The 13,460-nt window shown below is 47.3% G+C and overlaps 1 protein-coding gene across 1 annotated transcript in view; it reads right to left on the bottom strand.

Moving 5' to 3' along the window:
• MRPS28 (mitochondrial ribosomal protein S28) overlaps positions 1–13,460 on the bottom strand; it is a 175,253-nt gene that overhangs the window by 20,497 nt on the left and 141,296 nt on the right. The window lies entirely within an intron of this gene.

The following is a 13,460-nucleotide window of genomic DNA, read 5'->3' as shown; positions in this document are numbered from 1 at the left end:
CCGTTTTTTATTGAATATGTTAAATTTCGGCACCCACTTGCCGGAATTCGACGGTCGAATTGTGTCGAATTAAAAAACGGGCGAAAAATTGCCGCGATTCGCCGGCAATTGCATATACCCCATAAAATGTAGGAAAGTAGGACTCATATCCCCAACACACAGTGGAGGGAGCCCTAGTCCCCAACACACAGTGGAGGGAACCATCTAATGATATATGAAAATGCATCGTATTGGCGGGATGTAACAGAGTCCGAGATCGCCAGAGGTGCGGGATGCTGGCTGTTCTTGGACGTTGTTTAAAGGGGCAATCACATACAAGGCATGGTTTTGCTCTGTGTTTGCCCCTTTAAAAAAACGTCCAAGATCGGCAGGTATCCCGGCACCTCCAGCGATATAATGGATTCACTAGAACAACTGCTGTAGATTTTGCTTCAGCTAACATGGCTGCCTCCAGTGAACACTGCACTTTAGACGGGTTGGCAACCCGAGTCACCCATATGAACACTATGGATGTCATTTAAAATCTACTTTTTCGGGGGGCGTGGCCTGGAGGCTGAATGAGCAGGCTGCTTTTCCTGTGAGCTCCCAGGGATCTGGGAGTTTCATTATTATAAAATAGCCTCTACACGACTATTATTCTCCCTAAACGCCTAGATCAACACCCCAAGGCAGCAGAGCAGACAGAGAGTGAGAGCTGCGGAATCAGGGAGCCGGTCTCCTGGCTCCCGCGGATTGCGGCCTACTCGCTGCACGGAAGCCGGGGCCTAAATTTCCATACTTTCCCCCAGCCGGGTGGACGGCCGGCCGGGGACGTCGGAGGGGCCTACTCTGACCCTGTCCCTTGTTGGGACTTCACTGCAGCCTACCGGGTGGTCCTCGCTGTCTGGCGGGGGAGATCCGCGACAGGATCGGAGCCGAGACGCGGGCTCCGGAGCACAAGCGGCGGCCATCTTGGGAGACGGGAGGAGAGGCAGCGGTGACCCGGAGGAGACGTCCGGAAGCCCTCGGGGGTAAGTGACCTGCTGCCTTGATCTTATAAGAGCGGCTGTACCTCTCCCCCCTCGTGTACTTTAGCCTGAAACCCGTGGCACGTTGCTGCGGAGGACTGCCAGCCCGGCCAGGCTTCCCCCCTCCTGCCAGTCAGAAATTGAGCAGTCAGCTCGGCGGGCGCCCCCCCATATATCTGAGGTTTGGGGCCAGCTGAGCCACATCCAGGGGTGCAGCCCCCCCCCGAGCAGAAAGCACAGACTCCCCCTACTATAACAGCTACTCTACCGGCCTATCCGTAGCACCCCGGCCCCTCTGCGAGTCCGCCCGCGGCTGTGGGTGGCTCGCTGGACGGAGAGGGAAGTCGACAAGGATCTCTGCGACCTGCAGTGGCCCCATATTAGAAGCAGAAGCCGTGGGGAAGAAGCCCAGAATAATATAGCAGTAGGGGCAAATACGACAGGCCCCCCAGCATTGTTGACACATCCTTCATACGTCCGGGCTCCTCTATTGCAGCTAGGCAGCACGCCTGGACCTACACTTAGAATTATCAAGAATTCGCTTTCTCCAAGTTATTATATCCCTCCAGGGAGCCCTGGACCTGATCTTGATTTTCTACGACCTGCGGCCCGAACCTGAGTATATCTGGGTTGCTTGGGGTGCGGGACTGGAGTTCCCCCCCAATGCTTCATATGCACGCACAAGAGGATGGCAAGTCCTATAGCCCTGCTGACCCTGCTCATGCCAATGTAAACAGAGAAATATCTCCTACCCCTGCCAATATCTACGTGACATCTTGGTGATCCCGGAGACAGTGGAGCCTCCTATTTTTTTATTTTTTATTTTCGCCATCTTCAAGTGTTGGGAACCGTCGAGTATTTTTCTCTGGCCTGAGTATGCCTTCTAGACGCAGTAAGCCGTCAAAGCCCGCCCAGCAGCTGTAATTTTTCAAGTCATCTCCGAGGATGCCGGGCTCTAAAACAACCGGGTCCTCTACAAAAGATACAGTCCCGCAAACTCCCCCCTCCCAGGAGGTGCCCCCTTCCACCTCTATAACTGCTACGAGCCTGGACAAAGTCGGAGATGGAGATGCTCTCACCGTGGGCACTATGAAGCTCCTTTTGTCTCGCTTTAAGGAGGAGGTGGCAGCGGAGTTCCGTACCACGTTAACGGCATGTCAACAATCCATAGATGACCTAGGTGGCCGCACTGACCATTTGGAAAATAAAATGGAGGAAGTCGTGGGGTCTCATAACAGCCTACTAGACTCTCATGACGCCCTAGAGGCGGAGGTGAAGCTTTTGCGGGACAAAGTTACTGATCTGGAAGACAGATCGCGTTGTAGCAATCTTAAATTGCGTGGAGTCCCTGAATCGGTGTCACACAGCAGTTTGCACGATTATGCCATGGCCCTATTTAAAGTTCTATTACCTAAGTCCCCATCAGCAGACTTCATTATTGACCGGATACACCGGCTGCCAAAGGCTAGAGCAGCCCCAGGAGACGCTCCTAGAGATGTCCTAATGAAGATGCACTACTTTCACATCAAAGAGGCCCTACTGAAAGCATCAAGACCGACGTCAGACACATCTTCAGCCCTTAAAGGACTTCAACTCTTCGGAGACTTGTCTGCAGCCACCCTTTACAAACGGCGTTCCTTTCACCCTATCACGGCAGCCCTTAGGAAGGCGGATATCCCCTATCGTTGGGGTTTCCCTACCAAGCTGCTAATTTCCCGAGATGGCTCCACTGTCTCTATTTCTACCGCAGATGAAGGGGCAAAGTTGCTTAAATCATGGAACATTGCGGATCCCTTAACGGACTCCTCCCCCCGTCGACTTCAGCAGGACTGGTCCTCGGTGAAGTGAGGAGGCCTGCTCGGGACCGGATAGCTTCCAATGATGATCTGTCTCTACGGTTACGACTCCGGTGACTCTCCAGTTATGGTTGTTAGCTCTGCCAACACAACTTCTGCCCATGTTTGGGGAGGCGTGGAGAGTAAGGGAGGGGCGTTGAATGCAGCAGGCAATTAACCCATGTTACAGAAGTATTCTCATGTATGCATACTTTGTTTTACAGGTTGACTAGTTCTCTTTTTTTTTTTTTTTTTCTCCTCTCATTATGGGAGGAGTGCCTGACGTTCCCCCAGACATGGCAGGCCCCTATCAAAATTAACCTGATAGGATAGCTTAAGAGCTTGATATGTAGGATGAGTCGCTGGGGAGACCCTAATGATCTTACCAATTTCAGTGTTTGTTTTTATGCTTTAGTTCCAGGTTGAACCGTTTCTGTTATGCATCATATGCCCATCATGTTCTGTTTATATGCATGTGTATTCATATGCCTTTATATTATCAAGATGTTCACATGTGTTTTTTATAGTTTACAGTATAAAGTATGGCAACGGGTGGGAGTTATGCCACTAACCCCTCCTTTAGCCTACACAGCCGCCATATTATGGCGACTGGTAATGATCTCAAGAGAGATCAATTCAGTTTTGTTTTTTTAATTTTTTTTATGTCTACCTCCCTGTTCCCGGATATGTTCCCCCCCCCCCCCCCCCCCCTATCAGGTATATCAGTTTGAGCACAGAAATTGGTCAACGGAATCATCAGCTCTATTTGCAACGGATTATGGTTAACATAGTCTCTATTAATGCCAAAGGGCTCAATTCTCCCCATAAACGAAGAGTAGCCTTGAATTATTTCTATAAGCTTAAGGCACATGTGGTAGCAGTACAGGAAACACACTTTCAGAGCCAAAATCCCCCCCTCTTTACTAATTCATGCTACCCCCATTGTTATATGGCAAATGGACCCGCCAAGAAAGCTGGCGTGGCTCTTCTTATAGCACAACACTGTTCGTTTGTTCTGTCCGATAAATATGAAGACCCAGACGGGAGATACTTAATCTTAGTGGGCAAACTAGATAATGTAGAGACCACACTGGTATCTTGCTATGCACCCAATACCAAACAAATCCCATTTCTTAGAACCTTCTGTAGAACTCTCAAAGAACATACTAAAGGAGCCCTTTTGATCCTAGGAGATTTCAATATGGTGCTGGATCCTGTTATTGACCGCTTCCGCCCAACCCGAACCCTTCGTAGCAGTCCGCCTCAGGACCCCTCAGGCAAATTTGGTCAACTACTAGCTGAGTACGCGTTGTATGATGTCTGGAGGGCTAAACACCCGGCAGAACGGGATTACACCTTCTATTCCCACGTGCATAGTTCGTACTCCCGCATAGACTTAGCATTAGCTGATAAATGGACATTAGCGGCTATTAGTAAGATGGATATACTACCTATGTCCTGGTCAGATCACTCACCGCTTATTGTTGTTTGGGATGTCAGTAAGAGAGTGGTCCCTGGAGAATGGGCCAATACCTTCTGTCCAACCTTGAGGCTCACCAGGTCATCCAGCAATCCCTGGATTTATATTTGACCACTAATTGCCCCGGGAAACATCTGTATTCACTCATTGGTGTTCTCTGAAAGCCGTGATTAGAGGCTCTGCAATTCAAATAGCGGCTAGACTCAAACGCGACTATAGAAAAAGACATGTCTCGGCCGAAAGAGAGGCTGCCCGGTTGGAAGCCGCACATAAAATTAACCCCGATAATAAATCCCTTTTTAAGCAACTTCTTAGTGCCCGTGACAAAGTGAATACATTTGCCTTAACAGAAGTTCACCGCAACCTGCAGCTGCTAAATCAAAAATATTATAGGCTTGGTAATAGAGCGGGACGGCTACTGGCGCGTAAATTGAGAGGGCGTAGGGCCAAGGAACGCATACATGCTATTCATACATCTTCTGGAGTTAAAGTAACCGATCCGGTCGAGATAGCGAATACGTTTGCTGAGTATTATTCGCAGCTGTACAACCTCAGAGATGACCCAGGTACCCCTCAGCCCACTATGGCAGATATCACCAGATTTTTTGGATGGGTTGTCGCTCCCTACTATATACTCTCGGACCCGTGAATCCCTTAGCGCCCCCTGGTTGCCCGAGGAAGTCGAAGCAGCCATAGATTCATGTCCAGTAAATAAAGCCCCCGGGCCGGATGGGTACCCCTCCAGCTTCTACAAAGCATTCAAATCAACCCTTGCCCCACTCTTAACGTCAGTCTACAATGAAGCCTCTGACTCCACATGTTTCCCGAAAGAGATGTTAGAGGCCCGAATAGTTACTATCCCCAAGCCAGGAAAATCCCCAACAGTGGTTCAGAACTACCGCCCTATAGCATTGCTGAACACTGACCTTAAATTGTACGCTAAGATGATTGCGAATAGGATTTCCCCTCTCCTGCCTAGTTTGATTAACCCTGACCAGGTGGGTTTTGTTGTGGGCCGACAGGCGTCAGATAACACACGTAGGGTTATTAATTTGATTGACCGCTGTCAGGCCCGGAACGAACCTTTCTTGCTTCTTTCCCTGGACGCAGAAAAAGCATTCGATAGGCTCCATTGGGACTATTTAAGGGTTACCCTGGGCCGTTTTGGATTTGCGGGTAGGATTCTTGACTCCATTTTCGCTTTGTACTCCTCGCCCTCGGCTTCGGTTTTCGCCAATGGATGCAACTCCTCTGTATTTAATATTACTAATGGGACTCGGCAGGAATGCCCACTATCACCCCTTATCTTTGTACTAGCTGTGGAACCTTTGGCGGAGCGAATTAGGGTGTCGGAATCAATTGTTGGTCCAGAGGTGGGAGGGTTGCCCCATAAAATCTGCCTTTTTGCTGACGATATCTTAGTGTGTCTTAGTGAGCCTGAGTCATCCTTACCTCATTTACATTATCTTTAGGACTCGTACGCAGCGGTCTCTTATTATAAATTGAACGCTACTAAGACTGATGCCCTCCCTTTGACCTTTTCGGACAGCGCTCTTAGTCGTCTGAAGAATGATTATAAGTACGCGTGGCAACTTAGGTCGCTTAAATATTTGGGTGTACATATATCTAGAGGGCGGGACTTAATGGGGTGTAACTACGACCCACTTTTTCGTGCATTTGAATTATTTATTAAAGATTGGATGATGCAGGAGGTCTCCTGGGTCGGACGGGTGGCAGCTGCGAAGATGGTTCTTTTACCAAAATTGATGTATCTCTTTCGTACCATCCCAAGGACATTCCCCAAAGATGTTTGTAATAGATTCAATCGTCTATTAACTAAATATATATGGGGGGGCTCAAAGCCGAGAATAGCGAAATCTACATTAACCGCTCCAAAGTGTGCCGGTGGAGTCGCATATCCAGATTTAGAGAGATACCATATTGCTTGTTTACTCTCCCAGGCTAGAGATTGGCTCACTCAGGGCGATTTTAAACCATGGGTATCCCTTGAACAGGACGCAATATCCCCCTTTACACTATCAGACTTGTTATGGTTGCCCATCAAATCACTCCCGGCTAGAGTTGCTGAGTGCCCCGCAATCCATGCAACGCTGTTGGCATGGAAGGACGTGACGAGGTCTCTCCCTCCTGGTGCTCTGCCCTCCCCCCAGCTGTCTCTCCATGCAATAGCCCTATCGATCCCAGATTTGCAATTACACCACTGGCGGGACTTGGGTCTCACCATTCTAAAAGATGTTCTTCAAGAGGGCGCTTTAGTCCCCTTCTCCCTACTCCAAGAACAATTTCAGGTACCCAAACAAGATTTTCATAAGTATCTACAATTGCGACATTGGCTTCAAAGCTGCTCTCCCAGTCGAGTCCCACATACTGACTTCCCTAAAATACTGATGTCACTTCTAGTGCCTAGCGGCAATAGGGGAGGTATATCTAGATGGTACCAGCATCTTGTGATCGAATCCCACCATGGGGTATTCCTCGCACAGACTAAATGGGAAAAAGATCTCCCTGCAGTCTTCACTGAAGATGTCTGGAAAGATATCTTTAAATCCTGTTTTAGAATCTCCAAATGCGTAAACCATTGTGAAATGTATTACAAACTGGTTCACAGGGTATATTTAACGCCGGACCGTATGCACAAGATCTGGCCTGATATCTCCGCTAGTTGCTGGAGGGATTGCGGGATGGTGGGAGATATTTTACATATTTTTTGGTTATGTCCGAAAATCCGAGCGCTATGGAGGGAGGTGTTCTTGTTCATTTCCCACATACTAGGAGTTGTCCTTCTGCCAGACCCCCTTTTGGCACTCTTCCACTATTACGAGAAGGAGATGTCTAGCGCTGATAGATATCTCTTAGGCCATATCCTCATAGCCTCTAAAGCCGCCATTGCCTCCAAATGGAAATCAGCGGTCATCCCCAATATTTCAATGATAGAAAATAGAGTCCATCAACACTATGTTTTTGAAACAGCAGAGGGCAATTATTCCCCAGGAAATAATTCCATTAGTAAGAAATGGTTTAAATGGTCCCTCTACAGGGAGAGCTTGAGCCAGACGGGTGCATTTGGCGCCCCAACTGACATTCCAGACCTTTCAGTGCTTCACTCTCCGGTTTATACCGGGCCTTAATTTACTAAATGAAGCAGACTTGTTGTCTTTTACTATATTACGATTTCATGGTTATACTGCGATATCCCTGATATGTACTCTCCCTCCCCCATGTCTTTATTAATTCTGTTATGTATGTGTCCCCCCCCACTTGATTTTACCTACCAATTTAAATGTACATGTAATCTGTATGAAAACTCAATAAAAAATTTAATGTTTAAAAAAAAAAAAAATCGACTTTTTCTGGCTCACAAAGATGAGGGGTGAAAAGGAAACAAAATGGAGTGGGTGGGGACTGCTCACAGCATTGCAGCAAACATGGCCAGCAGTGCACATATGTGTAGCCCTGAGTTTGTGATTGTTTCTACTGTACTAATGTTTAATACGTACAGCCAAATATGGCATCTTTGACCATGCCTGTAATTTGCCTGCATATCACAGCTTCCCCCCCAGATCCTCAATAGCACCCTCACACTGCTGAACTTCTAAAATGCTGCTCTCGACGTCTGCCGTGTGCTGCCTGTGTGTCCAGGGCAATAGCTGATATCATCAAGGGAGACACAGGAACATCCAATCAGCACCTTTTTTTTTTTTTTTTTTGAGTCCCGCGTTGAATCAGAATCAGCTTTATTGGCCAGATGTACTCACGTACACTAGAAACTTTTTGCGGTACAATGCATCTCCAAGCAGCAACATGTAGGGGGAATACATAGCATAGGGAGGGGGAAAAACGTAGCATACATTACACGTACGAGTTCATACTGCACATTGCAGCCGTACAATAAGACTCCACATATTAGACATACATGTTAAGACTTTTTATATATTAACAAGGAATGATAATATATTATACTATCAGAGAGCGCATATAACTGTGTAAATATCAAATTTATTAATATACAATAAAATAAACACATGCACAATTAGAATAAAATATATATATATATCAATTAAAAAATCCCCCATGCTGCAGCGATTTAGTTTGAAACAAACACTTGTATATCCAGATTAAAAGTTCAAGATGTGAGATATTCTCAATATATGGTCCTGAGAGAAAAGTCCTGTGCAAAAGAACAAAGCTGATATCTAACGTTAATGTCCAGCTGTGAGCATATGTGCATGCTCAGAATGAACTCCAGTGAGTCGCCGGCTTTTGACTCCCGTTAATTGCTGCCGCAGACAGCCAAAAAATTTGAAGTGTTATGACTTTAATGTCCGTAATTTGTGGACTTATAGGTCCATACTCGCTGTGCTAATAGGGCCACTTTGTAGTAATGTCCACTATACTCACGGCCCAAAGCATGCCTGTTGATCGTCCGTGGACGGCCCCCGTTTTGCGATGTCAGTCACAGCCGAGAGGTAACACTTCTCTTTAATGCAGGATACACCTGAGATTCTCTCAATGGTCTGTTTCCAAACAGACAGGATGATATTAGTAGGTGTGAATCACTGGCAGTGTAAGAGGACGTCAGAAAGGAATACAGCCCCAGTCTTACGCGTTTCTCCGCAATTATCCGTGTGCGGTTTCGTCAGACGAAACCGCACACGGATAATTGCGGAGAAACGCGTAAGGACTGGGGCTGTATTCCTATAGTGGACATTACTGCAAAGTGGCCCTATTAGCACAGCGAGTATGGACCTATAAATCCACAAATTACGGACATTAAAGTCATAACACTTCAAATTATTTGTCTGTCTGCGGCAGCAATTAACGGGAGTCAAAAGCCGGCGATTCACTGGAGTTCATTCTGAGCATGCACATATGCTCACAGCTGGACATTAAAGTTAGATATCAGCTTTGTTCTTTTGCACAGGACTTTTCTCTCAGGACCATATATTGAGAATATCTCACATCTTGAACTTTTAATCTGGATATACAAGTGTTTGTTTCAAACTAAATCGCTGCAGCATGGGGGATTTTTTAATTGATATATATATTTTTTATTCTAATTGTGCATGTGTTTATTTTATTGTATATTAATAAATTTTATATTTACACAGTTATATGCGCTCTCTGATAGTATAATATATTATCATTCCTTGTTGTTGTATTGGTGGACAGATCAGTACTGTCCAATTGAGAGCTGCTATTTTTAACATATACGACCATAACTGTATATTTTTAGGAGTTCCAAGACGCGCTGGAATTATTTGTCTTTCTTTTTATATATTGGTCAGCAGGTGGACAGCTAGTGTGAAGAAGCTTTTAATGGATCTGGTTGACGTAGCGGGAATGGACCTGTAGCTTCTGCATGATGGAAGCGGATCAAACAATTTGTGACCTGGGTGCTGCATATCTGCCACGATTTTCTCAGCTTGCTTCCTGACCCTTGTCTGGTATAATTTCTGGATGGGAGGGAGGTCAGCCCCAATGATCTTTTCAGCTGTCCTCACCACCCTTTTCAGCCTCCGTCTGTCACTCTCATTGGCAGCTCCATACCAGACTGTGAATAACCCGGGTCAGAGACCCTTTCACACTGCAGCCCAACCCGGTAATTACCCTGGTTATTTTGTCTAGGTAAAAGGGGTACAAGACACTCAGGTGTAAAATAAAATAATCGTGGCTCATGTGGACTCAAAAGATCAACCAGATAGACCAGGACTGTGTGTAACTAATCGGGTAATATAATAAGAATTTACTTACCGATAATTCTATTTCTCATAGTCCGTAGTGGATGCTGGGACTCCGTAAGGACCATGGGGAATAGCGGCTCCGCAGGAGACTGGGCACAAAAGTAAAAGCTTGAACTAGCTGGTGTGCACTGGCTCCTCCCCCTATGACCCTCCTCCAAGCCTCAGTTAGGATACTGTGCCCGGACGAGCGTACATAATAAGGAAGGATATTGAATCCCGGGTAAGACTCATACCAGCCACACCAATCACACCGTACAACCTGTGATCTGAACCCAGTTAACAGTATGATAAACGAAGGAGCCTCTGAAAAGATGGCTCACAACAATAATAACCCGAATTTTGTAACAATAACTATATACAAGTATTGCAGACAATCCGCACTTGGGATGGGCGCCCAGCATCCACTACGGACTATGAGAAATAGAATTATCGGTAAGTAAATTCTTATTTTCTCTAACGTCCTAAGTGGATGCTGGGACTCCGTAAGGACCATGGGGATTATACCAAAGCTCCCAAACGGGCGGGAGAGTGCGGATGACTCTGCAGCACCGAATGAGAGAACTCCAGGTCCTCCTCAGCCAGGGTATCAAATTTGTAGAATTTAGCAAACGTGTTTGCCCCTGACCAAGTAGCTGCTCGGCAAAGTTGTAAAGCCGAGACCCCTCGGGCAGCCGCCCAAGATGAGCCCACCTTCCTTGTGGAATGGGCTTTTACAGATTTTGGCTGTGGCAGGCCTGCCACAGAATGTGCAAGCTGAATTGTACTACAAATCCAACGAGCAATCGTCTGCTTAGAAGCAGGAGCACCCAGCTTGTTGGGTGCATACAGGATAAACAGCGAGTCAGATTTCCTGACTCCAGCCGTCCTGGAAATATATATTTTCAGGGCCCTGACTACGTCCAGTAACTTGGAGTCCTCCAAGTCCCTAGTAGCCGCAGGCACCACAATAGGCTGGTTCACGTGAAACGCTGAAACCACCTTTGGGAGAAATTGAGGACGAGTCCTCAATTCTGCCCTATCCGTGTGAAAAATCAGGTAAGGGCTTTTATAAGATAAAGCCGCCAATTCTGAGACACGCCTGACTGAAGCCAGGGCTAACAGCATTACCACCTTCCATGTGAGATATTTTAATTCCACAGTGGTGAGTGGTTCAAACCAATGTGATTTTAGGAACCCCAAAACCACATTGAGATCCCAAGGTGCCACCGGGGGCACAAAAGGAGGCTGTATATGCAGTACCCCTTTGACAAACGTCTGGACTTCAGGCACTGAAGCCAGTTCTTTTTGGAAGAAAATCGACAGGGCCGAAATTTGAACCTTAATGGACCCTAATTTTAGGCCCATAGACAGTCCTGTTTGCAGGAAATGTAGGAAGCGACCCAGTTGAAATTCCTTTGTAGGGGCCTCTTTGGCCTCACACCACGCAACATATTTTCGCCAAATGCGGTGATAATGTTTCGCGGTTACATCCTTCCTGGCCTTTATCAGGGTAGGGATGACTTCTTCTGGAATGCCTTTTTCCTTCAGGATCCGGCGTTCAACCGCCATGCCGTCAAACGCAGCCGCGGTAAGTCTTGGAACAGACAAGGTCCCTGCCGGAGCAGGTCCTTTCTTAGAGGTAGAGGCCACGGGTCCTCCGTGAGCATCTCTTGAAGTTCCGGGTACCAAGTCCTTCTTGGCCAATCCGGAACCACGAGTATAGTTCTTACTCCTCTCCTTTTTATGATTCTCAGTACTTTTGGTATGAGAGGCAGAGGAGGGAACACATACACTGACTGGTACACCCATGGTGTTACCAGAACGTCCACCGCTATTGCCTGAGGGTCCCTTGACCTGGCGCAATATCTGTCTAGTTTTTTGTTGAGACGGGACGCCATCATGTCCACCTTTGGTTTTTCCCAACGGTTTACCATCTCTTGGAAGACTTCTGGATGAAGTCCCCACTCCCCCGGGTGAAGGTCGTGTCTGCTGAGGAAGTCCGCTTCCCAGTTGTCCACTCCCGGAATGAACACTGCTGACAGTGCTATCACATGATTCTCCGCCCAGCGAAGAATCCTTGCAGCTTCTGCCATCGCCCTCCTGCTTCTCGTGCCGCCCTGTCTGTTTACGTGGGCGACTGACGTGATGTTGTCCGATTGGATCAATACCGCCTGACCCTGAAGCAGGGGTTTTGCTTGACTTAGGGCATTGTAAATGGCCCTTAGTTCCAGAATGTTTATATGAAGAGATGTTTCCATGCTTGACCACAAGCCCTGGAAATTTTGTCCCTGTGTGACTGCTCCCCAGCCTCTCAGGCTGGCATCTGTGGTCACCAGGATCCAATCCTGAATGCCGAATCTGCGGCCCTCTAGTAGATGAGCACTCTGCAGCCACCACAGAAGAGACACCCTTGTCCTTGGCGACAGGGTTATCCGCTGATGCATCTGAAGATGCGATCCGGACCATTTGTCCAGAAGATCCCACTGAAACGTTCTTGCATGGAATCTTCCGAATGGAATCGCTTCGTAAGAAGCCACCATTTTTCCCAGGACCCTCGTGCACTGACACCTGGCCTGGTTTTAGGAGATTCCTGACTAGCTCGGATAACTCCCTGGCCTTCTCCTCTGGGAGAAACACCTTTTTCTGGACTGTGTCCAGAATCATTCCTAGGAACAGGAGACGTGTCGTTGGAATCAGCTGCGATTTTGGAATATTTAGAATCCACCCGTGCTGACGTAACACTAACTGAGATAGTGCTACTCCGACTTCTAACTGTTCCCTGGACCTTGCCCTTATCAGGAGATCGTCCAAGTAAGGGATAATTAAAACGCCTTTTCTTCGAAGAAGAATCATCATTTCGGCCATTACCTTGGTAAAGACCCGAGGTGCCGTGGACAACCCAAACGGCAGCGTCTGAAACTGATAATGACAGTTTTGTACTACAAACCTGAGGTACCCTTGGTGAGAAGGGTAGATTGGGACGTGGAGATAAGCATCTTTGATGTCCAGAGACACCATATAGTCCCCTTCTTCCAGGTTTGCTATCACTGCTCTGAGTGACTCCATCTTGAATTTGAACCTCTTTATGTAAGTGTTCAAGGATTTTAGATTTAAAATTGGTCTCACCGAGCCGTCCGGCTTCGGTACCACAAACAGCGTGGAATAATACCCCTTTCCCTGTTGTAGGAGAGGTACCTTGATTATCACCTGCTGGGAATACAGCTTGTGAATGGCTTCCAAAACTGCCTCCCTGTCGGAGGGAGACTTTGGTAGAGCAGACTTCAGGAACCGGCGAGGGGGAGACGTCTCGAATTCCAGTTTGTACCCCTGTGATACTACCTGCAGAATCCAGGGGTCCACTTGCGAGTGAGCCCACTGCGCGTTGAAATTTTTGAGA

The sequence above is a fragment of the Pseudophryne corroboree genome, chromosome 5 (assembly GCF_028390025.1).
Source record: "Pseudophryne corroboree isolate aPseCor3 chromosome 5, aPseCor3.hap2, whole genome shotgun sequence".
Lineage (NCBI taxonomy): Eukaryota > Metazoa > Chordata > Amphibia > Anura > Myobatrachidae > Pseudophryne > Pseudophryne corroboree.
This window is presented reverse-complemented; position numbering and strand designations above follow the sequence as displayed.